This window comes from Passer domesticus, chromosome 9 (genome assembly GCF_036417665.1).
Source record: "Passer domesticus isolate bPasDom1 chromosome 9, bPasDom1.hap1, whole genome shotgun sequence".
Lineage (NCBI taxonomy): Eukaryota > Metazoa > Chordata > Aves > Passeriformes > Passeridae > Passer > Passer domesticus.
The window spans coordinates 15,330,791-15,356,429 of record NC_087482.1 but is presented as its reverse complement, the minus strand read 5'-3'; the positions used below and the strand labels follow the sequence as shown (position 1 = coordinate 15,356,429).

Below are 25,639 nucleotides of genomic sequence, written 5' to 3'. Positions count from 1 at the left end.
GCTGCAGCTGCTGCGGAGCTGGCCCTGAGTGCCCAGAGGCCCAAGGCACAGGAGCAGCCCCGAGCGGGAGCCCTGCCGCCAGCCCAGGGCCAGAGCCAGCCCTGGCACACAATGGAAACAGTTCTCATCTTGGTTTGCTTCCAGACTGGGATGCTGGGAAGGATTCTCCATTAGCCTGGCGCTCTGAAGTTGTGAAGCCCTCTGAGCATTCTGCAGGTATGTTCTCACTGTCCCACCAAGGCGTAATGTTTGACTGACTGGTAAGAACCAGGTGACAGAAGCTTCTGTGGCTGTTGTGTTACAGGCGTGTCTGCAGGGACGACCTCACCAACTCCTACCTTGGATGCTGCACAAAAGGCCAGCTCCCATGGCAGGGGTGAGTAGTGTGTCCCTGCTGACCCCTCAGGCTGAGCCCTGCTTTTGTGGGGTCCATTCCTGGGAAATGGAACTACTTTCTCTTAAGGTCCTCTGACAGGAGAGACCAAAGACATGGCAGGCAGGAAATTCCAGGACCCATTAGAAATCATGTGGCAAATGCTGAAGGAATGTCTGCAGAGAAGACAAGGTGGGTGCATTTCCCTCATGCTGCTCCTGGCACACAGCAGCCGGGGGCTTTGGCTGCACATCTGGACACACCGTGCCCGGCACAGCGGGAAGGGATCCATGGCAGCCTCGCTGCCCCGCTGCTGCTTTCACACCCTGCAGGGCTGTTTGCCAGCCTGGCCTGGCTGCAGCTTCTGCCCAGCCTCTGCAGGAAGGCATTTGGCATCAGCTGGCAGACAGCCCCAATTGCACCACAGGCCATGCCCACCCTCAGATGCCCTGCAATTTCCTGGTGTCCAGGCAGATCAGATGTTGGGGCTGTTTGGGGAAGGAAGCAGCCTTGGGTTGTCCCAAAATCCTGGGTGTTTTCTGATCCTTGTGCATTCCTTTCACAAGTGATGCCTCCTGAAATTGTCCCCTTCCCCATTCCCAGTCAGGAATGTTTTCATCTGATCCAGCTGTCTCTTTTCCATTCTCCAGAAATGAAAGGAGAGCCTGCGGAGAAAGAAGCATTTCCCGGAAGAAGCAGTGGTTGCATGCCAGCCTCAGCTCCAGGAAGGGAGGCCATGCCAGGCACAGGCACAGGAGGTAATTGCTGTGCCTCTGGGCCTGAGCCCTGCTGAGGCTTGAGCTGCCCTCTCTGCTGTTTGGCAGTGCGGGCACAGCCTGGACTAGAGCAGCACAGCCCAGGGGAATTATCCCGAGCAGGCTCAGGGCACTGAGCAGTCCTGCTGGGGTCCCTCCATGGGAGACATGTCCTGAAACCTGGGAGCGACTGCACGGGGTGCCCACGGTGGGGAAAGGACAGAGGGGGAGAGCAAGGCTCCAGTGTGTCCTGAGAGGGCCTGGCTGTTTGCCCTTGGGATCTGGGGGGTTTCCCCACAGAAGGAGGGCAGGAGGGACAGAGGGAGGGCAGGATGGATAGCTGTGGCACTGCCTGCTGCAGTTTTCCCCCATGCTTTAGGGAGGATTTCTTCTGTGTGTGAGGGGGAGAGTCCCAGGTCCCTGCACTGCTGCAGCCACCCCTCCCAGGGATGTTGCTGAGGGCAGGGAAAGAGTGTGGAGAGTGACCAGGAGCCAGCCCAGAGCTCCCCAGGCCCCTGGGCAGCTTTGGCCATGTCTATTCACATCTGGCTCCCATGGCCTTACCCGACTCCCTGGCAGTGCCCAGTTCCCTGGGACAGAAAGAGATCCCAGCACACACTGGAAAATGTTCTCATCTGTGCTGCATTGTAGATGAGGGTGCTGGGAAGGCTTCTCCATCAGCTTGGATGAATAAAGTTTTGAAGCCCTTGGAGCCTCCTGCAGGTATGTTCTCAGTGTGCCACCAAGGAAGAATTGTAGACAAGCGGGCAGGCACCAGGTGACAGAAGCTTCTGTGGCTGTTGTGTTACAGATGTGTCTACAGGGAAGACTTCTCCAGCTTCTCCAGCTGCTACCTTGGATGCTGCACTCAAGCCCAGCTCCCATCTCAGGGGTGAGTAGTGTATCCCTGCTGACCCCACAGGCTGAACCCTGCTTTTCTGGGATCCATTCCTAGGAAATGGAAATATTTTTCTCTAAGGTACTCCAACAGGGAAAATCCAAGATACAACAGATAAGATATCCCTGGAACCATCCAAACAGATGAGGCAAGAGCTGAAGGAACCCCTGCAGACAAGAGAAGGTGGGTGCATTTCCCTCATGCTTCCCCTGGGAGTCAGCAGCTGGGGTCTTTGGCTGCACTTCTGGACACGCCATGCCCGGCACAGTGGGAAGGGATCCATGGCAGCCTTGCTGCCCCGCTGCTGCTTTCACGCCCTGCAGGGCTGTTTGCCAGCCTGGCCTGGTTGCAGCTTCTGCCCAGCCTCTGTAGGAAGTTATTTGGCATCAGCTGACAGGCCATGCCCAAACTGTAACACACCCTGAGATCCCCCACTATATCCAGCCCTGCAGATTAGGAAAATGGTGGCTGTTTGGAGGTGGAAGTGCTCTCATCATGCCACTGTAACCTGGCCATTTTCCTGCTCCGTAAATTTCACAAATATTACCTCTGATGCCGCCACCCAAGTGGGAAACAGCTCCATCTGATGCAGCTGTCTCCCTTCCTTTGTCAAGAGATGGACATAGTGCTTCAGTGGAAGGTGGTATTTCTTGAAGGAAGCACTCCATCTTCGGTGCGAGCCCCTGCTGCAGGAAGGAAGGCAAAGCCAGACACGGGCACAGGCACAGCAGGTAATTGCTGTGCCAGGCTCAGGCCTGGCCGGGGCTGTGTGGCAGCAGCTCTTCCCCCAGGGCCTGCCCTTGCCCGGCCCGGCAGCAGCCAAAGCTGGAGGCGCCTCGGCTTCCAGGCCTCTGGAGCTGGTTCAGAGCCCCGGGGAAACGGGACTGGTGCAGCAACGTCCCTGGCGCTGCAGCTGCTGCGGAGCTGGCCCTGAGTGCCCAGAGGCCCAAGGCACAGGAGAAGCCCCGATCGGGAGCCCTGCTGCCAGCCAGGGCCAGAGCCAGCCCTGGCACACAATGGAAGCAGTTCTCATCTTGGTTTGCTTCCAGACAGGGATGCTGGGAAGGATTCTCCATTAGCCTGGCGCTCTGAAGTTGTGAAGCCCTCTGAGCATTCTGCAGGTATGTTCTCACTGTCCCACCAAGGCGTAATGTTTGAATGACTGGTAAGAACCAGGTGACAGAAGCTTCTGTGGCTGTTGTGTTACAGGCGTGTCTGCAGGGACGACCTCACCAACTCCTACCTTGGATGCTGCACAAAAGGCCAGCTCCCATGGCAGGGGTGAGTAGTGTGTCCCTGCTGACCCCTCAGGCTGAGCCCTGCTTTTGTGGGGTCCATTCCTGGGAAATGGAACTACTTTCTCTTAAGGTCCTCTGGCAGGAGAGACCAAAGACATGGCAGGCAGGAAATTCCAGGACCCATTAGAAATCATGTGGCAAATGCTGAAGGAACATCTGCAGAGAAGGCAAGGTGGGTGCATTTCCCTCATGCTGCTCCTGGGACTCAGCAGCCGGGGGCTTTGGCTGCACATCTGGCCACGTCGTGCCCGGCACAGAAGGAAGGGATCCATGGCAGCCTCGCTGCCCCGCTGCTGCTTTCACGCCCTGCAGGGCTGTTTGCCAGCCTGGCCTGGCTGCAGCTTCTGCCCAGCCTCTGCAGGAAGGCATTTGGCATCAGCTGGCAGACAGCCCCAATTGCACCACAGGCCATGCCCACCCTCAGATGCCCTGCAATTTCCTGGTGTCCAGGCAGATCAGATGTTGGGGCTGTTTGGGGAAGGAAGCAGCCTTGGGTTGTCCCAAAATCCTGGGTGTTTTCTGATCCTTATGCATTCCTTTCACAAGTGATGCCTCCTGAAATTGTCCCCTTCCCCATTCCCAGTCAGGAATGTTTTCATCTGATCCAGCTGTCTCTTTTCCATTCTCCAGAAATGAAAGGAGAGCCTGCGGAGAAAGAAGCATTTCCCGGAGGAAGCAGTGGTTGCATGCCAGCCTCAGCTCCAGGAAGGGAGGCCATGCCAGGCACAGGCACAGGAGGTAGTTGCTGTGTCTCTGGGCCTGAGCCCTGCTGAGGCTTGAGCTGCCCTCTCTGCTGTTTGGCAGTGCGGGCACAGCCTGGACTAGAGCAGCAGAGCCCATGGGAATTATCCCGAGCAGGCTCAGGGCACTGAGCTGTCCTGCTGGGGTCCCTCCATGGGAGACATGTCCTGAAACCTGGGAGTGACTGCACGGGGTGCCCACGGTGGGGAAAAGACAGAGGGGGAGAGCAAGGCTCCAGTGTGTCCTGAGAGGGCCTGGCTGTTTGCCCTTGGGATCTGGGGGGTTTCCCCACAGAAGGAGGGCAGGAGGGACAGAGGGAGGGCAGGATGGATAGCTGTGGCACTGCCTGCTGCAGTTTTCCCCCATGCTTTAGGGAGGATTTCTTCTGTGTGTGACGGGGAGAGTTCCAGGTCCCTGCACTGCTGCAGCCACCCCTCCCAGGGATGTTGCTGAGGGCAGGGAAAGAGTGTGGAGAGTGACCAGGAGCCAGCCCAGAGCTCCCCAGGCCCCTGGGCAGCTTTGGCCATGTCTATTCACATCTGGCTCCCATGGCCTTACCCGACTCCCTGGCAGTGCCCAGTTCCCTGTGGCAGAAAGAGATCCCAGCACACACTGGAAAATGTTCTCATCTGTGCTGCATTGTAGATGAGGGTGCTGGGAAGGCTTCTCCATCAGCTTGGATGAATAAAGTTTTGAAGCCCTTGGAGCCTCCTGCAGGTATGTTCTCAGTGTGCCACCTAGGAAGAATTGTAGACAAGCGGGCAGGCACCAGGTGACAGAAGCTTCTGTGGCTGTTGTGTTACAGATGTGTCTACAGGGAAGACTTCTCCAGCTTCTCCAGCTGCTACCTTGGATGCTGCACTCAAGCCCAGCTCCCATCTCAGGGGTGAGTAGTGTGTCCCTGCTGACCCCACAGGCTGAACCCTGCTTTTCTGGGATCCATTCCTGAGAAATGGAACTATTTTTCTCTAAGGTACTCCAACAGGGAAAATCCAAGATACAACAGATAAGATATCCCTGGAACCATCCAAACAGATGAGGCAAGAGCTGAAGGAACCCCTGCAGACAAGAGAAGGTGGGTGCATTTCCCTCATGCTTCCCCTGGGAGTCAGCAGCCGGGGGCTTTGGCTGCACATCTGGACACGCCATGCCCGGCACAGTGGGAAGGGATCCATGGCAGCCTTGCTGCCCCGCTGCGGCTTTCACACCCTGCAGGGCTGTTTCCCAGCCTGGTCTGGCTGCAGCTTCTGCCCAGCCTCTGCCGGAAGTTATTTGGCATCAGCTGACAGGCCATGCCCAAACTGTAACACACCCTGAGATCCCCCACTATATCCAGCCCTGCAGATTAGGAAAAGGGTGGCTGTTTGGTGGTGGAAGTGATCTCATCATGCCACTGTAACCTGGCCATTTTCCTGCTCCATAAATTTCACAAATATTACCTCTGATGCCACCACCCAAGTGGGAAACAGCTCCATCTGATGCAGCTGTCTCCCTTCCTTTGTCAAGAGATGAACATAGTGCTTCAGTGGAAGGTGGTATTTCTTGAAGGAAGCACTCCATCTTCGGTGCCAGCCCGTGCTGCAGGAAGGAAGGCAAAGCCAGACACGGGCACAGGCACAGCAGGTAATTGCTGTGCCGGGCTCAGGCCTGGCCGGGGCTGTGTGGCAGCAGCTCTTCCCCCAGGGCCTGCCCTTGCCCGGCCCGGCAGCAGCCAAAACTGGAGGCGCCTCGGCTTCCAGGCCTCTGGAGCGGGTTCAGAGCCCCGGGGAAACGGGACTGGTGCAGCAACGTCCCTGGCGCTGCAGCTGCTGCGGAGCTGGCCCTGAGTGCCCAGAGGCCCAAGGCACAGGAGCAGCCCCGAGCGGGAGCCCTGCCGCCAGCCCAGGGCCAGAGCCAGCCCTGGCACACAATGGAAACAGTTCTCATCTTGGTTTGCTTCCAGACTGGGATGCTGGGAAGGATTCTCCATTAGCCTGGCGCTCTGAAGTTGTGAAGCCCTCTGAGCATTCTGCAGGTATGTTCTCACTGTCCCACCAAGGCGTAATGTTTGACTGACTGGTAAGAACCAGGTGACAGAAGCTTCTGTGGCTGTTGTGTTACAGGCGTGTCTGCAGGGACGACCTCACCAACTCCTACCTTGGATGCTGCACAAAAGGCCAGCTCCCATGGCAGGGGTGAGTAGTGTGTCCCTGCTGACCCCTCAGGCTGAGCCCTGCTTTTGTGGGGTCCATTCCTGGGAAATGGAACTACTTTCTCTTAAGGTCCTCTGACAGGAAAGACCAAAGACATGGCAGGCAGGAAATTCCAGGACCCATTAGAAATCATGTGGCAAATGCTGAAGGAACGTCTGCAGAGAAGACAAGGTGGGTGCATTTCCCTCATGCTGCTCCTGGCACACAGCAGCCGGGGGCTTTGGCTGCACATCTGGACACACCGTGCCCGGCACAGCGGGAAGGGATCCATGGCAGCCTCGCTGCCCCGCTGCTGCTTTCACACCCTGCAGGGCTGTTTGCCAGCCTGGCCTGGCTGCAGCTTCTGCCCAGCCTCTGCAGGAAGGCATTTGGCATCAGCTGGCAGACAGCCCCAATTGCACCACAGGCCATGCCCACCCTCAAATGCCCTGCAATTTCCTGGTGTCCAGGCAGATCAGATGTTGGGGCTGTTTGGGGAAGGAAGCAGCCTTGGGTTGTCCCAAAATCCTGGGTGTTTTCTGATCCTTGTGCATTCCTTTCACAAGTGATGCCTCCTGAAATTGTCCCCTTCCCCATTCCCAGTCAGGAATGTTTTCATCTGATCCAGCTGTCTCTTTTCCATTCTCCAGAAATGAAAGGAGAGCCTGCGGAGAAAGAAGCATTTCCCGGAGGAAGCAGTGGTTGCATGCCAGCCTCAGCTCCAGGAAGGGAGGCCATGCCAGGCACAGGCACAGGAGGTAGTTGCTGTGCCTCTGGGCCTGAGCCCTGCTGAGGCTTGAGCTGCCCTCTCTGCTGTTTGGCAGTGCGGGCACAGCCTGGACTAGAGCAGCAGAGCCCATGGGAATTATCCCGAGCAGGCTCAGGGCACTGAGCTGTCCTGCTGGGGTCCCTCCATGGGAGACATGTCCTGAAACCTGGGAGTGACTGCACGGGGTGCCCACGGTGGGGAAAAGACAGAGGGGGAGAGCAAGGCTCCAGTGTGTCCTGAGAGGGCCTGGCTGTTTGCCCTTGGGATCTGGGGGGTTTCCCCACAGAAGGAGGGCAGGAGGGACAGAGGGAGGGCAGGATGGATAGCTGTGGCACTGCCTGCTGCAGTTTTCCCCCATGCTTTAGGGAGGATTTCTTCTGTGTGTGACGGGGAGAGTTCCAGGTCCCTGCACTGCTGCAGCCACCCCTCCCAGGGATGTTGCTGAGGGCAGGGAAAGAGTGTGGAGAGTGACCAGGAGCCAGCCCAGAGCTCCCCAGGCCCCTGGGCAGCTTTGGCCATGTCTATTCACATCTGGCTCCCATGGCCTTACCCGACTCCCTGGCAGTGCCCAGTTCCCTGTGGCAGAAAGAGATCCCAGCACACACTGGAAAATGTTCTCATCTGTGCTGCATTGTAGATGAGGGTGCTGGGAAGGCTTCTCCATCAGCTTGGATGAATAAAGTTTTGAAGCCCTTGGAGCCTCCTGCAGGTATGTTCTCAGTGTGCCACCTAGGAAGAATTGTAGACAAGCGGGCAGGCACCAGGTGACAGAAGCTTCTGTGGCTGTTGTGTTACAGATGTGTCTACAGGGAAGACTTCTCCAGCTTCTCCAGCTGCTACCTTGGATGCTGCACTCAAGCCCAGCTCCCATCTCAGGGGTGAGTAGTGTGTCCCTGCTGACCCCACAGGCTGAACCCTGCTTTTCTGGGATCCATTCCTGAGAAATGGAACTATTTTTCTCTAAGGTACTCCAACAGGGAAAATCCAAGATACAACAGATAAGATATCCCTGGAACCATCCAAACAGATGAGGCAAGAGCTGAAGGAACCCCTGCAGACAAGAGAAGGTGGGTGCATTTCCCTCATGCTTCCCCTGGGAGTCAGCAGCCGGGGGCTTTGGCTGCACATCTGGACACGCCATGCCCGGCACAGTGGGAAGGGATCCATGGCAGCCTTGCTGCCCCGCTGCGGCTTTCACACCCTGCAGGGCTGTTTCCCAGCCTGGTCTGGCTGCAGCTTCTGCCCAGCCTCTGCCGGAAGTTATTTGGCATCAGCTGACAGGCCATGCCCAAACTGTAACACACCCTGAGATCCCCCACTATATCCAGCCCTGCAGATTAGGAAAAGGGTGGCTGTTTGGTGGTGGAAGTGATCTCATCATGCCACTGTAACCTGGCCATTTTCCTGCTCCATAAATTTCACAAATATTACCTCTGATGCCACCACCCAAGTGGGAAACAGCTCCATCTGATGCAGCTGTCTCCCTTCCTTTGTCAAGAGATGAACATAGTGCTTCAGTGGAAGGTGGTATTTCTTGAACGAAGCACTCCATCTTCGGTGCCAGCCCGTGCTGCAGGAAGGAAGGCAAAGCCAGACACGGGCACAGGCACAGCAGGTAATTGCTGTGCCGGGCTCAGGCCTGGCCGGGGCTGTGTGGCAGCAGCTCTTCCCCCAGGGCCTGCCCTTGCCCGGCCCGGCAGCAGCCAAAACTGGAGGCGCCTCGGCTTCCAGGCCTCTGGAGCGGGTTCAGAGCCCTGGGGAAACGGGACTGGTGCAGCAACGTCCCTGGCGCTGCAGCTGCTGCGGAGCTGGCCCTGAGTGCCCAGAGGCCCAAGGCACAGGAGCAGCCCCGAGCGGGAGCCCTGCCGCCAGCCCAGGGCCAGAGCCAGCCCTGGCACACAATGGAAACAGTTCTCATCTTGGTTTGCTTCCAGACTGGGATGCTGGGAAGGATTCTCCATTAGCCTGGCGCTCTGAAGTTGTGAAGCCCTCTGAGCATTCTGCAGGTATGTTCTCACTGTCCCACCAAGGCGTAATGTTTGACTGACTGGTAAGAACCAGGTGACAGAAGCTTCTGTGGCTGTTGTGTTACAGGCGTGTCTGCAGGGACGACCTCACCAACTCCTACCTTGGATGCTGCACAAAAGGCCAGCTCCCATGGCAGGGGTGAGTAGTGTGTCCCTGCTGACCCCTCAGGCTGAGCCCTGCTTTTGTGGGGTCCATTCCTGGGAAATGGAACTACTTTCTCTTAAGGTCCTCTGACAGGAAAGACCAAAGACATGGCAGGCAGGAAATTCCAGGACCCATTAGAAATCATGTGGCAAATGCTGAAGGAACGTCTGCAGAGAAGACAAGGTGGGTGCATTTCCCTCATGCTGCTCCTGGCACACAGCAGCCGGGGGCTTTGGCTGCACATCTGGACACACCGTGCCCGGCACAGCGGGAAGGGATCCATGGCAGCCTCGCTGCCCCGCTGCTGCTTTCACACCCTGCAGGGCTGTTTGCCAGCCTGGCCTGGCTGCAGCTTCTGCCCAGCCTCTGCAGGAAGGCATTTGGCATCAGCTGGCAGACAGCCCCAATTGCACCACAGGCCATGCCCACCCTCAGATGCCCTGCAATTTCCTGGTGTCCAGGCAGATCAGATGTTGGGGCTGTTTGGGGAAGGAAGCAGCCTTGGGTTGTCCCAAAATCCTGGGTGTTTTCTGATCCTTGTGCATTCCTTTCACAAGTGATGCCTCCTGAAATTGTCCCCTTCCCCATTCCCAGTCAGGAATGTTTTCATCTGATCCAGCTGTCTCTTTTCCATTCTCCAGAAATGAAAGGAGAGCCTGCGGAGAAAGAAGCATTTCCCGGAGGAAGCAGTGGTTGCATGCCAGCCTCAGCTCCAGGAAGGGAGGCCATGCCAGGCACAGGCACAGGAGGTAATTGCTGTGCCTCTGGGCCTGAGCCCTGCTGAGGCTTGAGCTGCCCTCTCTGCTGTTTGGCAGTGCGGGCACAGCCTGGACTAGAGCAGCACAGCCCAGGGGAATTATCCCGAGCAGGCTCAGGGCACTGAGCAGTCCTGCTGGGGTCCCTCCATGGGAGACATGTCCTGAAACCTGGGAGCGACTGCACGGGGTGCCCACGGTGGGGAAAGGACAGAGGGGGAGAGCAAGGCTCCAGTGTGTCCTGAGAGGGCCTGGCTGTTTGCCCTTGGGATCTGGGGTGTTTCCCCACAGAAGGAGGGCAGGAGGGACAGAGGGAGGGCAGGATGGATAGCTGTGGCACTGCCTGCTGCAGTTTTCCCCCATGCTTTAGGGAGGATTTCTTCTGTGTGTGAGGGGGAGAGTCCCAGGTCCCTGCACTGCTGCAGCCACCCCTCCCAGGGATGTTGCTGAGGGCAGGGAAAGAGTGTGGAGAGTGACCAGGAGCCAGCCCAGAGCTCCCCAGGCCCCTGGGCAGCTTTGGCCATGTCTATTCACATCTGGCTCCCATGGCCTTACCCGACTCCCTGGCAGTGCCCAGTTCCCTGGGACAGAAAGAGATCCCAGCACACACTGGAAAATGTTCTCATCTGTGCTGCATTGTAGATGAGGGTGCTGGGAAGGCTTCTCCATCAGCTTGGATGAATAAAGTTTTGAAGCCCTTGGAGCCTCCTGCAGGTATGTTCTCAGTGTGCCACCAAGGAAGAATTGTAGACAAGCGGGCAGGCACCAGGTGACAGAAGCTTCTGTGGCTGTTGTGTTACAGATGTGTCTACAGGGAAGACTTCTCCAGCTTCTCCAGCTGCTACCTTGGATGCTGCACTCAAGCCCAGCTCCCATCTCAGGGGTGAGTAGTGTATCCCTGCTGACCCCACAGGCTGAACCCTGCTTTTCTGGGATCCATTCCTAGGAAATGGAAATATTTTTCTCTAAGGTACTCCAACAGGGAAAATCCAAGATACAACAGATAAGATATCCCTGGAACCATCCAAACAGATGAGGCAAGAGCTGAAGGAACCCCTGCAGACAAGAGAAGGTGGGTGCATTTCCCTCATGCTTCCCCTGGGAGTCAGCAGCTGGGGTCTTTGGCTGCACTTCTGGATACGCCGTGCCCGGCACAGTGGGAAGGGATCCATGGCAGCCTTGCTGCCCCGCTGCTGCTTTCACGCCCTGCAGGGCTGTTTGCCAGCCTGGCCTGGTTGCAGCTTCTGCCCAGCCTCTGTAGGAAGTTATTTGGCATCAGCTGACAGGCCATGCCCAAACTGTAACACACCCTGAGATCCCCCACTATATCCAGCCCTGCAGATTAGGAAAATGGTGGCTGTTTGGAGGTGGAAGTGCTCTCATCATGCCACTGTAACCTGGCCATTTTCCTGCTCCGTAAATTTCACAAATATTACCTCTGATGCCGCCACCCAAGTGGGAAACAGCTCCATCTGATGCAGCTGTCTCCCTTCCTTTGTCAAGAGATGGACATAGTGCTTCAGTGGAAGGTGGTATTTCTTGAAGGAAGCACTCCATCTTCGGTGCGAGCCCCTGCTGCAGGAAGGAAGGCAAAGCCAGACACGGGCACAGGCACAGCAGGTAATTGCTGTGCCGGGCTCAGGCCTGGCCGGGGCTGTGTGGCAGCAGCTCTTCCCCCAGGGCCTGCCCTTGCCCGGCCCGGCAGCAGCCAAAGCTGGAGGCGCCTCGGCTTCCAGGCCTCTGGAGCGGGTTCAGAGCCCCGGGGAAACGGGACTGGTGCAGCAACGTCCCTGGCGCTGCAGCTGCTGCGGAGCTGGCCCTGAGTGCCCAGAGGCCCAAGGCACAGGAGAAGCCCCGATCGGGAGCCCTGCTGCCAGCCAGGGCCAGAGCCAGCCCTGGCACACAATGGAAGCAGTTCTCATCTTGGTTTGCTTCCAGACAGGGATGCTGGGAAGGATTCTCCATTAGCCTGGCGCTCTGAAGTTGTGAAGCCCTCTGAGCATTCTGCAGGTATGTTCTCACTGTCCCACCAAGGCGTAATGTTTGAATGACTGGTAAGAACCAGGTGACAGAAGCTTCTGTGGCTGTTGTGTTACAGGCGTGTCTGCAGGGACGACCTCACCAACTCCTACCTTGGATGCTGCACAAAAGGCCAGCTCCCATGGCAGGGGTGAGTAGTGTGTCCCTGCTGACCCCTCAGGCTGAGCCCTGCTTTTGTGGGGTCCATTCCTGGGAAATGGAACTACTTTCTCTTAAGGTCCTCTGGCAGGAGAGACCAAAGACATGGCAGGCAGGAAATTCCAGGACCCATTAGAAATCATGTGGCAAATGCTGAAGGAACATCTGCAGAGAAGGCAAGGTGGGTGCATTTCCCTCATGCTGCTCCTGGGACTCAGCAGCCGGGGGCTTTGGCTGCACATCTGGCCACGTCGTGCCCGGCACAGAAGGAAGGGATCCATGGCAGCCTCGCTGCCCCGCTGCTGCTTTCACGCCCTGCAGGGCTGTTTGCCAGCCTGGCCTGGCTGCAGCTTCTGCCCAGCCTCTGCAGGAAGGCATTTGGCATCAGCTGGCAGACAGCCCCAATTGCACCACAGGCCATGCCCACCCTCAGATGCCCTGCAATTTCCTGGTGTCCAGGCAGATCAGATGTTGGGGCTGTTTGGGGAAGGAAGCAGCCTTGGGTTGTCCCAAAATCCTGGGTGTTTTCTGATCCTTATGCATTCCTTTCACAAGTGATGCCTCCTGAAATTGTCCCCTTCCCCATTCCCAGTCAGGAATGTTTTCATCTGATCCAGCTGTCTCTTTTCCATTCTCCAGAAATGAACGGAGAGCCTGCGGAGAAAGAAGCATTTCCCGGAGGAAGCAGTGGTTGCATGCCAGCCTCAGCTCCAGGAAGGGAGGCCATGCCAGGCACAGGCACAGGAGGTAGTTGCTGTGCCTCTGGGCCTGAGCCCTGCTGAGGCTTGAGCTGCCCTCTCTGCTGCTTGGCAGTGCGGGCACAGCCTGGACTAGAGCAGCACAGCCCAGGGGAATTATCCCGAGCAGGCTCAGGGCACTGAGCAGTCCTGCTGGAGTCCCTCCATGGGAGACATGTCCTGAAACCTGGCAGTGACTGCACGGGGTGCCCACGATGGGGAAAGGACAGAGGGGGAGAGCAAGGCTGCAGTGTGTCCTGAGAGTGCCTGGCTGTTTGCCCTTGGGATGTGGGAGCTGTCCCAGCAGAAGGACGGCCGGAGGGAGTGTAGGAGGGAGGGACAGCTGTGGCACTGCCTGCTGCAGTTTTCCCCAGGGCTTTAGGGAGGGTATTCTGTGAGTTTGAGGGAGAGAGCCCCAGGGCCCTGGGCTACTCCAGCCACCCCTCCCAGGGATGTTGCTGAGGGCAGGGAAAGAGTGTGGAGAGTGATCAGGAGCCAGCCCAGAGCTCCCCAGGCCCCTGTGCAGCTTTGGCCATGTCCATTGCCATCTGGGTCCCATAGCCTTACCCGACCCCCTTGCAGTGCCCTTTTCCCTGTAGCATTAGAGGTTCCTTCATGCCACAGATATGGTTCTGATCTCTGCTCCCTTTTAGACTGGAATCGTGACATGGGTTTTCAGGAAGTCCTGATGAAGGATGGTTTGAAGTTCCTGGAGGATGCTGGAGGCAAGTTTTCATTCTGCCCTTCCTGAGTGAATAATCAGGATCAATGCAACAAAAGCTCATTTATAAACCATTTCCCTTAACATTATGTAAAGGCTGAAGGATTCTGAGAATCTTTCCCTTCTCCCTTCTGGATCCCTGAGGGATCCCTCAGGATCGCTGTCAGTGGGACGAAGGAGCATTGATCTTTCAGTCCTCCTCCCGTGTGCTGTGCCAGTGTGTCCTTCCGTGTGCTCTGTGCAGTCAAAGAGAAGAGCAGGGAGGGAAGGGGCCGCGCCCAGGGCTGTGCCCCGGGGCTGAGCCTTGTGGGCAGCCTGAGGATCTCCTGCAGTGCCACAGGAGCTCTTCTGTCCTGCCTTTCTTTGCAGCTGAACCTGCTGGTGAAGGCCCCACATCCAGGACTGAGGCTCTGGGAGATGCTGAGGGTAGGTCAAGGCCTTTCCCCTGGGAGAGGTGCCAGCTCAGAGCCCAAAGCTGGGCCAGGGAGGCAGCGCTGCAGGTGCCAGCACAGAACCATGCACGTGTGTGCCCGCGCCCTGCACGATCCCCTCACCACTGCTGCGGCTCAGTGGTGCCCGTGCAGATCAGCAGAGATGGCAGAAGCTTCTGTGGCTGTTGAGTTACAGGTGTGTCTGCAGGGAGGACTTCTCCAGCTCCAGGGCTGGATGCTTGGCCCCAACCCAGCTCCCATGGCAGGGGTGAGTAGTGTGTCCCTGCTGACCCCACAGGCTGAGCCCTGCTTTTGCGGGACCCATTCCTGGGAAATGGAACTCTTTCTCTTAAGGTCCTCCAAAAGGGAAGACCCAAGATACTGCAGCCAAAATGTCTCATGAGGCAGACGAATTCCTGAGAGAAACACAGAAGGAAGCACCCGGAGGACAAGGTGGGTGCATTTCCCTCATGCTTCCCCTGGGACTCAGCAGCCGGGGGCTTTGGCTGCACATCTGGACACGCCGTGCCCGGAACAGCGGGAAGGGATCCATGGCAGCCTCGCTGCCCCGCTGCTGCTTTCACACCCTGCAGGGCTGTTTCCCATTCTGGCCTGGCTGCAATTCCTCCCCAGCCTCTGCAGGATGGAATTTGGCATTAGCTGATAGGGTGCCCCAACTGTACTGTGGGCCTGAGATCCCCTGCCATTTCCCAGTCTCTGAGAAATCAGGCGGTGTAGCTGTTTGCTCATGGGAGTGCACTGGCCTAGCCCAAATTACCTGGGATTTTTCCTGGTCTTTATCTGTGACTTTGACAAGCATTTCCTGATGAAGATGCCACTTCCCCAGTGGGGAATGTTTCCATTTGATCCAGTTGTCCCTTTTTTCCTTTTTCAAGTGATGGACCAAAAGGCTGTTCAGGAGGAGGAACACTCAGGGAGAAGCAGTGGCTCATTGGCAGCCCTAGCTGCAGGAAGGAAGGCGATGCCAGACATGGGCACAGGCACAGCAGGTAATTGCTGTGCCGGGCTCAGCCCTGGCCGGGGCTGTGTGGCAGCAGCTCTTCCCCCAGGGCCTGCCCTTGCCCGGCCCGGCAGCAGCCAAAGCTGGAGGCGCCTCGGCTTCCAGGCCTCTGGAGCTGGTTCAGAGCCCCGGGGAAACGGGACTGCTGCAGCAACGTCCCTGGCGCTGCAGCTGCTGCGGAACTGGCCCTGAGTGCCCAGAGGCCCAAGGCACAGGAGCAGCCCCGAGCGGGAGCCCTGCCGCCAGCCCAGGGCCAGAGCCAGCCCTGGCTCCCGACTGGGCAGGGGCTGCGCTGGGTCCTGACAGGGCCTGAGCCTGTCCCCTGGGGCTGGGGGAGCTGTCACGGGGCAGGGAGGGCCAGGGCTGGCAGTGGCTGCTCAGGGATGGCTTTGGCCCGTGTCCCTGGCAGCAGCCACTGCCCAAGCAGCTGCGCTGCCCCCGGGCTCTCCTCCCGGCCTGCTGGGCTTTGTTGGCTGGCACAGCCTGTGCCAAGGGCCGGCAAGGTGCCTGCAGGCCCCAGCTCTGGGGGAAACAGAGAACGTCCTGCCCGTATCCACCGTGCTGCCAGCTCAGCAGTGCAGCACAACACGGGCTCACACTTCCCATTGCTCCTACAGATGCAGCTGGCGCCACAAGACCTGTTCCCAATGCCCAGGATGGCCTCGGAAGTGGTTTCTGTCAGGGAACAGGCTGCTGGCTAGGGTTTCTGGCAGGCGTGCTTTATTTGGAGCTTGTCTTCATATTGTGCTGCATTGGAATCTGGTATTCTTGGAACAGAAAACAGTGAGTGTTTTGTGCTCTCCCCCTCCAACAGCTTCTTTTGAAAGTCTAACGTGGACAGGGAACATTCCCATTGAGGCTGCAGTGGAGTTGTGGCCAGTCCATGATAGTCCAAATAACTCTCCTGAGGGTTCTGCTGCTGCCCAGTGCTTCCATTGGCCTCTCAATTGCTGGGCCTTGTCCTGGGGGCCCCGCTGGGGCTGCAGCCAGAGCTGGCTCCCACTGAGGCTGCCTGGCCAAGAGCAGCCCCAGGGGCACGGGGCAGAGGCAGAGGGAGGTGGGGAGGAGAAAGAGCAGGGCCGAGGTTGCCCTTGAAAGGCAGTGGCGCTCTGGGGCCCGCTCCTGGCCAGGGACCCTGCCCAGAGCCGTGCCCTGCTGGCCGGGGCCTTGAGGGGCAGCTGTCCAGCTGGGCCCAGCTGTGCCAGCAGCTCCAGCCGTGCTGGGGAGCCTTGCCAGTTATGGGCCCTGCTGTGCAGGAGGCTCCCTGTGTGCCACTGGCAGCTGGGGCCTCAGCCACCACCTCTATTCACAGGTGCTCGCGTGTATCTTCAGAAGACAAACCTAAAAACAGAGGCAATGACAACCTGGCTGTTTATCCCAGCTCTTCCCTTCTGCCCCTATCTGCCGTGCCGTGGCTGCATCCCCGCCATGCGGCCGTCCCAAAACCCACCCCTCCTCAACGAGACCCTCTGCCCCTGAGCCCCCTGGTCCTGTTCCCCAGCCAGGACTGAAGGTGGGCAGCCCTTGCCTGGCAGGGCAGGGCTTGTCCCACATTTTATGTTTAAATAAAGAATTAGAGTTTTCACAGCTATGTCTGGTTGGTAGCACCAAAAAAGCCCACCCGGCACCAGCACTGACTGAGCTCCATGCCCAGGAGCAGCTGTGGATGCCCACGGTGTGGGCAGGCAGGAGCCAGGCAGGGGCTGCTGTGCCCAGCGGCGGGGCCCCGAGGGGATGGGGGAGCCCATGCTGAGCGTCCCTGGGCTGAGGGCACATTTCCTTCCGTGGCATCATCTGGGCCTGGACCTGAAGAGGCTCAAAGGGATATTTTGGTGTCCCTGCTGAGGGGTGCAGGGATCCCTCATGAGGCACAAAGGAGTATTGATGGCCTCTCCTAAGGTGTGCAGGGATCCCTCATGCGTTGGGCAGCAGGGTTAAATTTGAGAGGGTTTTTACTCTTCTCAGCACAGCACAGGGACACTTGGCCGAGGTTTTGCCAAGCTGGGAGAAAGCCTCTTGCAAAGGCTTGGGCCCAGCCTGTGGGCACAGCGGGCGGGCGCAGCCCATCCCCTGGGCCAGTCCGGGCTGCTCAGGCCGGGCCGGGCCAGGCTCGGGCCCCGGCAGGGAAGGGCCGCGGCCCTGGGCTCTGCTGAGGCTGCTGAGCTCCGGCCTGCCCTGTGCTGCAGCCCAACACATTGACAGCCATGGCCGTGCCCTGGGCCACCGCAGGCACCCGGGGCTACAGCTGAGGCCGCGCCTTCTCCCACTGAAGGGAGGCTGGCTCTGTTCCTTCGCAGGGCACAGCTTAGCTCCCAGCACCTTTGGGAACCTGCCTGCCGGGGAAGTGCTGAGGGGCAGAGTGTTCCAACCCTTCTCACTGGGAAGTGTGTCTGGTGGTGTGGGGATTTTAAATTTTTTTTCCCTCTGAATTTGTGTCCTGCCAGAGGGTTAAGTTTGCTTGCTCTCAGTAGGGCGCTTTTCTTCTTGGCAGTCAGTGGGGCTTCAATGCAGCCAGGGTTGAAGGAGGATCTCTGGCCGCTTGGGCTGTGGTTGTGGGACACCTTGGCTTCATCCTTCCTTTGGCTGTGATTTGCACTGGTGCTTGTGCAGGCATTTTATGGCAAGTGGCTTCAGTTTGTTCCTCTTGGTACCAAAAACCGAGAATAAACCTCTTTAACACCACTGTAGTATTAAGAGGCAGGCCTTACTTTCTTGACTTGCTGGATGCACAGGCCAATGGCATCACAGGGCCTTCTTGGTGGGGTCTTCAGATACCCTGGTGGTCACTGAAGAAGGAAGCTGATTTTTCTGGGAAAAAGACAGTTTCCCATGTGTGGAAAAGAATAACCTCTCACTTCCCCATCCTTTTCTATACAAAGTTATACAGGCAAGTGCATCCATATATCTCTATTTTCCTTGTCAATCTATCTATCTATCTATCTATCTATCTATCTATCTATCTATCATCTATCATATTAATCTATTGTGGTGTTGCATTTCATTCAAATGGTATGCTCTATCTTGAAAATGTACCCCTCAAAAATGTATGATTTATTCCAACCTGTGTTCCTCCCCTGAAGTCCCATGAATCTGCAATCCCATTGGCCCAAATCTTATTTCGTGCCCACTTTGAATTTCCCTCTTAAGCTGTGCGAGGAAGACCAGATTCTCTCATGGCCCATCTCTCCCCTAGGCTCGCCCTCTCTCCCCCTTCCTTTTGCCTTTCCCCCTTCTCCCTCTGAAACCATGTTACACCCGGGGCTGGGGCCCCCAATAAACCCTCATCTAATCAGCACCCTCAGAAGCCGTGTGGAGTCTCCTTGCGTGCCTGCTGCTGCCAGCGAACTCACAGCCCAGGGGGCCCTCCGGGGACTCCCCGGGGAACCCCCCCCCCCCAAACAAACTGCTACAATCTATGAAATGTTTCTGTGATTTCCTTCTTGCTAGACATATGCAGGCTTGTTTAGATTGACTGTGAACCAAAATCCTGCAAAGCTGGAAAATGACTGGTGGCCATCACTCTGATTTCCTTAAAAGCCATTTTTCATTCTAATTTTTTCATCTATGGTGGCTGGTAAATACCTGTCTTCCTTAAGCTATGTGCTGGCAATACTGGAGGTAGAAAATAACATAATGCTGCATAGTTTAGATACTTGATAGTTTCCTTGTGAAATTTTATGGCAGTATCTCCTGCCCCAAAACTAAAGCAGCAGGTCAGCTACTGAGCACAACTTACTGCATAGCTGCAGCTCATGTTTCTACAGTGGAAGTGGCTTTTTGTTTTTCTGCATGGGTATGAAACACTACCAATTGAAAGGCCGTTTACAGAGCAAAGAGCCTTGTTAACTGTTGCCTGGACTTTGGGAAGGTGGTAGCTGTTAGATCAATACCCAGTAAACTGCCGAAATTAATTTTTGTGACTACTCTCTTGTGATTTTGGCCTGGCTTCTTTAGGAGGTTCAATTTTCATTAGAAATGGCACAGTGGAGCCAGTGCTGCCTCAGGACAGGTGGAGCTGGGACAAATGGCTCATTGATTTTGATCTCAACAAAAAGCCACCTGAGCTCCTCATGACAGCAACCCCACGGACTGGAAATGGATCCATTAAAACTAACTCATCATAGAGCTTTTAACTCGAAGCTCTGACACATGGAGCTTGCTCAGTTCTGCCATGGAGGAAGGGAGTTTGAAGACAAAGAGGTTTAGCAAGGAGATCCATGTACAACAAAAGTGCTTCTATTTTAGCAAATGAAGTATCTTAGATGTGAAACTTCATCCGTACTCCAGTCTTATCCTTCCATTTACCCAAATTCTCTGTCTTAAATCCTTTGTCAGTAGGAAAATATGACAGGGAAGTGTAGATCCTCCTTTCCTTCTTGAGCCGGGCAGCTTGTAACCTTGTCTTCTCCGACAAACAGGAGCAGACAAATGGGAATTTTGTCATGAAACCATACTTGGGAAAGTTTGCCCTGTGTTTTTGTCCCAAAGTAACTGAGATTCATCGGAGTATTTACAAGCCCTAAAGGATGGATTTATTTTGCTTGCTAGAATTTTGATTTTTTTAGACCTTTTCTGCTGCAGAAGAGCCTGGCACTTGCAGAACTCTTACCCCATGCACTTCTCCAGTGCTTCTTGCAGAGAATCATGTGTTGTGAATGAAACTTTCACAGTTGACTTCTGCCTCCTTTCCTGCCACTGTTTTGTTCTTTTCCCATTTATAAGGACACAGGTGAACTAGAAATGTTGTGGTCAGATGTGCTCTGTGGCTGCTCTGTGCTCAGAGGAGCTCTCCTGGATGTACAGCTTAGCATCTCCCTCTTTAAAGGGCTGCCCGGCTTCCTCCTGTCCCATCTCGTGGGTCCATCTTTTCATTCCCTTTTAATTTAAAATACTTCCACAATTTAATATTAAATGCTAGGTAAAAAAATCCAGTGGCACTCCCAGATAGAAAAAAATATGTTGTGTGTAACCCAGAGGAGGAATTCTGCTGGCAAAGTGATGGCTTTCCACTGAAGTGGATCAAACAGGTGCTCAGTTGGATGCTGGTGCTGAAGTACTTTTCTTGTGGCTTGAGTGTCTCATGGCAACAGCCTGAGATTTTAATAGCAGAAAGAAGGGATTTCCTGCTAATTTTTCTCTGAGAACTGTCACCTGTACAATCTTTTACAGCCTCATGTAGTCTGGCCTGTAACTGCTCCAAAGCCTGGTTAATTTTTTTAATGCTTTTGAAATTTTTGGTCCCATTTGCAGAGAACAGGAGGGTGCTGGCTATTTTTTTTCAGGTGCAGTGTATTTTCACTGGGGACGGGACTGGGTTTAGTTTTACCTTCCCAGCATCAGCTGCACTGATGCTGGGAAGTTACTCTCTCTTATTCCAGTTACTCTCCAGGCTGGTACGTGCAACCCCAGTGGCAGCAGTGGTAGATTGAACTGTGCCTGGGCTGGGTTGGGAGGGGAATAATCCTACTGCATCCATGATTTTCCCTCCTGGGCACCTGCAGCAGGCAGAGCTGTGCCCTCCCACTGAGGCTGCCTCAGCCAGGAATGCTTGCAAAATCCCCGTGCTCCTTTTGCACAGTTCTGTTTTTTCCCTGGCAGAAGCAGGGCTGGTATCTCCAGACCAGGGGACATGGTGACACTGGGTGTTGCCATGGAACGTGGTGACGCTGGGTGTTGCCATGGGACAGGTGAGTCCTTGAAGGCACACACTTGTCCCACTGAGCTTGGGGCCCCTATTTGGAGATCAGCTGCAGACGACTGGAAAAAAGAATGTGGCATCTCCCAGTTCAAACAAACAAACCAGAAAACTTTATTTTGAGGGATGAGGGGGCCAAACAACAGGGGTGGGTGCTCGTCTGGTCCTGCCCTGGTTTTCAGGCCGACTGTAGGGCTTTTTATCTCGCAGCTGCCGCCGCAAGACGTGCCTCACACGAATTGGCCCGGATTGGGAGCGGGGCAAGATCCAGGGGGGTATGTATGGGGCTGTTTGTTTCCTGTATGACTGAGATTCCTGGGACAGCCTCAATGCCACCTGGCTGGTGGTACCAGCACTCTGGGCTGGACCATCCTCCAACCTGCGGCGCTTTGCCAGTGGGCTCTTGGGTGCCTGAGGATCCGTGTCTCCCCGTGGGTGGCCTCGCTTCAGGCCCTGCTTTCGGCAAGGCAAGCTGCTGCTGGTGACCAGCCCCACGGCCTGGGACCACCCTGACACCTCCTGAGGGGTTGGACCATCCTCCAACCTGCGGCGCTTTGCCAGTGGGCTCTTGGGTGCCTGAGGATCCATGTCTCCCCGTGGGTGGCCTCGCTTCAGGCCCTGCTTTCGGCAGGGCAAGCTGCTGCTGGTGACCAGCCCCACGGCCTGGGACCACCCTGACACCTCCTGAGGGGCTGGACCATCCTCCAACCTGCGGCGCTTTGCCAGTGGGCTCTTGGGTGCCTGAGGCTCCGTGTCTCCCCGTGGGTGGCCTCGCTTCAGGCCCTGCTTTCGGCAGGGCAAGCTGCTGCTGCTGCTGGTGACCAGCCCCACGGCCTGGGACTGCCCTGACACCGCCTGAGGGGCGGTGCTGGGGCTGCTGGTCTCAGCACGCAGCAGTGGCACGCGGTTGAGCCGGATGCGTTTTCCTTTCTGGCTGCCCGAGTCTTGTGCTTGCTGTCTCCATGAACGGCGACGAGCCTGGTCCGGCCTGGCATGTCCGGAGAGGCAGCTGCCGCTCTCTGCGTCTGCCTCTGCCCGGTGACACGGTGTGCATTGGGGAGAGAGAGAGAGGGCAGGGGGAGTGAGCACCTTGTAGAGCTCAGGAAATGTCCCTGCAGCATTGTCCCCAAGGCCCTGCTGGCTGGCTAAAGGGCAGGGGAAGTGCCGGTGCCCACAGCCCAGCCTGGCTCCTCTGGCCCATGAGAGGAGGGCCTCTACTCTGGGGTGATTCTGTGGATCTCCTGTTTCCCCTTTCTGCTGCTCTTGGCCGCTCCCCCTCTGCCATCTGTGGGGAGGGAGACTTGGCTCTCACCTCGCTCCTTGCCAGGGGGGCGCTTCTTAGCAGCGTTCTGCTGCACCATTGTGGGTACAGAGGAATGCCTGGATGGTCTGTGCCACAGCACTGCCGGCCTTTCTCCTCCTGACAAAGCCTTCCAATCCTTCCTTGAGTGAAGAGAGATGCCTCAGAGACACCAAAACTCGCTCAGCAGCCTTGGGCAAGCTCCCTCTCGGGATCCTGTCCTCAGCTCTGAGTGCAATGTTGATGTACAGCAACAGTTATACCTCAGGCCTCCCTGGAGATGTGCCCGTGACCTCACAATCGGTGAGTTCTGCGTGCCCCACTCCCCTCACTTGGGGACGGTGTCCTTGTGGGTGCTGGCTGGGACTTTGTCCATGTCAGGCATGGCTGTGGTGGGAAGAAGAGAAATGGGAACAGGTCCATCAACAGGTTTATGGGCTTGAGTAGGCTCAGGTCTTACTACAGGTCATCAGTGATGATTGTTCCCCCCACCACAGCACCCAGGGGACCTTGTAAAATCTGAAGACTGCTTATTTTTAGGCCTCTCATGTTAAAAGAATTCCATGCTGGGCCTGTGTTACATAATTTTCTCAAAAAAATTGTCCAATTAGACCAAGCTGAAAAGTAGTTCTTTTACTGTGGTAGGTTTAGGAAGGAACACAGATGTCGACTAAAAATCAGTCATTCCTAAGAAAGCGTAACTGTCATTATCAAAGAATTGTGGATGTTGAATAGCTTAAATGTACAAAATAACATGAAACTAAAGTTGAAGCAGGTTATTACTTACAGTCTAATTCAGAGCCCCTTGAAGTATGTCAAAAAGAAGCTTTGACTTCAGTGCTTTTTGCATCTGACTTAATTCCACAAATTGGAAACAATGTTTTGGTCAAGCTTTTTTAAATTTTTTTTAACAATTTAATATGTGTCAAAAACTCCTAAGGTTCACTACATTTGCCTATGGAGTATTTTTGATTTCCAGTGTTTTCTTATTCCCATGTTGGGTTGTTGTTGCTGGGTTTTTTGCCTTTTTTTAAATTTTATTTTCCAGTCTAAAATAAAAATCTGCTGTATTTAAGTTTTTGATCCTGTATGATAATGAGGACTAAACTATCCCATTTCAGTTACTTTTCAAAATAAATATGTGGATGAAAGTAGGTAAAATCTACTTAACAATATGATTATATTCACATGAGGGTCTGAAAAAAATAAGTACTTTTTTCTTATCTGTTAGCTCACATAATTAGTTGTTAGAGCACTCTTGGAAAAAGAGCTATGGGAGTAAAAGCAGTGGAGCTAAAAAAGTGCAGCTAATGTAAGGCAATGGTTGTAGTGCAAAGATGCCAGAGAATATAATAAAAAATATCTGTTGTGATCTAAATTTAGCATTATTAGAGTCTGGGGAAAACTATGGTTGAGAAGTCATTAGGACAAGAACAAAGGTTAGTGCTGCAGAGAAGAGAGCTGATGCCAAGCTGAAGACACTGTTATTTACAGATGATTCAGATCTGCCTATCAGTTCAGAAAATTGCCCTCTAAAAATGGAAACCATCATCATATTAAACTTCACATGGAAACAAGAACCACAGCATGTGGACTGGCCTTTCTCCTCGTGTTGTCTATGTATAAATATCTATTTAGCAGTGGGCAACTGGGCTGCCTCTGTCTGGTGGGGATGATGGGGTAGTAGTTTGTGGAAGGTAGCTGGGACAAACTTTAGGAGAGGTAAAGGACAAGTACCCACAGCCAAAGAATATGGTCAATGAAACACTTGTGGTTTTGTCATGAAGAGTAAATTTTAAGGAATTAAACACTTGTGGTTTTACCATGAAGAGTAAATTTTCTTAGTGTAAAGTCATCTTTTTATCATAGACTGTTGAATTTTAAGCAGTGTATGTGGCTGTAATGCAGCTCTCAACGTCAACATTTTGGAAAATTTCAGAGTATGGTATGTCTTTAGGTCCATGGTTTTCATGTGCCTTCACTTGCTATGAGGGGTTTATCCAAACCCCAGGTTCAGATAGTATCCAGCTTGTTCCAGATGTCCTGCACTTTTGTTTCATGGGCACATAGATAATAAAAAAGTTATCAGTTTCTTTATGCCTTTTAACTGTTGTTGTTAGCCAAGGACATGGTGTACATTTTTGTGAAAGCATTTTAAAACCAGATGAAATTGTTTTTAATTCCGAGGTTTTTCAGAAATATTTTCAATGATACACATTATAGCATACAATCAGTGCACTGGAATTTGGATTAACTTAAATAAGATCAAGTGAATATATCAGCAATCTTCCACAAAATAATTAAGAAGTAACTGTGTACTGCATATGACTTTTAAATATCTTTAAATATCTGATGACTATTGCAATTGTGTTGTGGTGCAGGGTTCATTTGGTTTCTTCCGTTTCCCCCTAAAGTTATAACGGTTCGGTCCTAGGGTTCCCCCCCCCCACCCCCCCAGCAACCCCTCCTTTTGAGAGTGTCAGTTTTTTGTCTCCACCCCTGTTCCCCTGGTTACCCTCTGTCAATCCCTCCCTGAGTTCCTGTCCATCAGCCACTGTCCCCTTCCCTATTTCCAGAAAGTTCTCCCCTCCTCGGTGGGTGACTGGATCGGGAACAAGGGTCCCTCCCTGTCGCATTCCCTATTGGCGAGCCGGCATGTTTGTCACGGGTTTGTTCCGTCCCAAGTTCTCTCTCATTGGTTGAAATGTTCTATGTTCCGTCCCTTTCTAATCGGCTGTACCCCTGCCTCGTGGTCCCGACTCGGCTGGCGTTCCCTGGAGACATTAAAGCACTCTGGACTTTGCCCTGATTCGGGTCCCTCTTTTCTACTTCGCCTTCTTGCTGATCACTGCTGCCTCCTGCTGAGGTGCTGCCCGGACGCCCCCGGCGCATCTGGGCAGTGCCCCCCCGGCTGTCAGCTGCTGTGCCACAGCTCGGCCGGTGCAGCCTCCTCCCCCGCCCGGGGGAGTAGAGAAAAAACCTCGGACAGCAACTCGGCACAATTGTACTTCAACTCGGATGAAACTTTGACAGATTTCAGTGCATGTTTTGCTTTTTTTTTTGATCTGGGCCAGAACTGTAGAGAAATGGAAGTCTGACCATGTGTGCACTTTGTGTGGAATGTATTGAGTGGTTGCAAACTTGTTTGAAGTCGTTGTTTTGGGGAACTAAATATATTTTTTTCCGTGTGTGTGAAAGTTACAGAAGAGTTACTGTCTAACACATAAAAATTCAAAGCTAGCCCTATAAATGGGTAAGAAATCACATGTCTCTCACAGCTTTCAAGAAGTGAACCTTTCTTTGGAAAAAGAGAACCAACAATAAGCTGTGCTTTTTATTAAAATTTCTTTTTATTTAATATCTCTCTCCATGTTTGTATACAATGTGTATAATTTAGTGGATTTTGTAGTCAAAACAATTGATATTGCCCCTATTTTCCTGCAGGTTTCTCTAAATATATATCCTCTTCAATGATTTTTTCCCTTTTAATAATCTTTATTTATGGTTCACATGAAAAACCAGCCACTGGGGAGTTGGGAACATGGTTTTTATTGTCTGGATGTTGTCAGTGATGGTGCACGGAAGCATAAAGGATCTTGAATTTTGTAAACCAAGGTAATTGTG

At 54.5% G+C, this 25,639-nt stretch overlaps 2 long non-coding RNA genes across 2 annotated transcripts; both read left to right on the top strand.

Annotated features, from left to right (window-relative positions):
• Window positions 1-307: 307 nt before the first annotated feature.
• On the top strand, window positions 308-4,062 carry LOC135307219 (uncharacterized). Its single transcript, XR_010367939.1, has 5 exons — window positions 308-565; window positions 1,024-1,131; window positions 1,780-2,020; window positions 3,395-3,496; window positions 3,955-4,062. It is a non-coding gene; the product is annotated as an uncharacterized LOC135307219 (long non-coding RNA).
• A 6,543-nt stretch (window positions 4,063-10,605) lies between these two features.
• On the top strand, window positions 10,606-12,857 carry LOC135307477 (uncharacterized). Its single transcript, XR_010368200.1, has 3 exons — window positions 10,606-10,815; window positions 12,190-12,291; window positions 12,750-12,857. It is a non-coding gene; the product is annotated as an uncharacterized LOC135307477 (long non-coding RNA).
• Window positions 12,858-25,639: the final 12,782 nt, after the last annotated feature.